Consider the following 802-nt stretch of genomic DNA (forward strand, 5'->3'; position numbering starts at 1 on the left):
CCAAGCAGGCAGCCAGCCTTTTCCAGCTTTCTCAGTCCTCCCTGCGTGACAGGACTGAATATTCGTTTTCTTCTGTTTTCACCTGTCAGAAATGGAGGAACACGAGGAGCACTGCCGCCCCACCCCCACAGGGAAGCCAGTGTGGCCGAGTGGATAGAGAGAACACCTCCCTGCTGTGCAAATGTCCAAATCAGGGCCGTTCTGTGGGGAAGCCAGTGTGGCCGAGTGGATAGAGAGAACACCTCCCTGCTGTGCAAATGTCCAAATCAGGGCCGTTCTCGTCCTGGGTGCAAGGCTGGCTTCGGCGTCCCCCTCCGAGAAGAAGTGGGTGCTGCCATCCTGGCGGAGAATGAATGTAGAGGGAGGGCAGGGGACTGTATGTAATTGGCTTAGGGTTTTCGTGGCCCCCCTCAAAGGCTCTGCCCTCAAGGTCACAGGCTAAGTAAGGTAGGTGGCTTGGAAACACCACCTGGGGCGCGGGGCTTTCTTTCGCCAAGAATGGACAAAGCAAGTGAGGTAGGGCCTGGGGGTCGCTTCTGCCGTCGGGGAAAGCGGATCAGTGGCCCCGGGGAAGGCGTCGGGGCGGCAAAATAAGATCCCCTCCCCCCCTAGAGCAGCAGCTGGGGCCACGGGTGCTGTGTGTGTGTGCGCGTGTGTGTAAGTGTGTGGGTGCGTGTGTGTGAGTGCGTGTGTGCGTGTGTGCGTGCGTGTGTCTGTGTCTGTGTCTGTGCCTCTGTTCGCGCACAGCCGGGCCGGGCAGCTCGAGCCGCGGCCCCCTCCCCTTTCCCGCAGCCCCCTGCCC

The sequence above is a fragment of the Galeopterus variegatus genome, unplaced genomic scaffold, assembly GCF_000696425.1.
Source record: "Galeopterus variegatus unplaced genomic scaffold, G_variegatus-3.0.2 Scaffold4882, whole genome shotgun sequence".
NCBI lineage: Eukaryota > Metazoa > Chordata > Mammalia > Dermoptera > Cynocephalidae > Galeopterus > Galeopterus variegatus.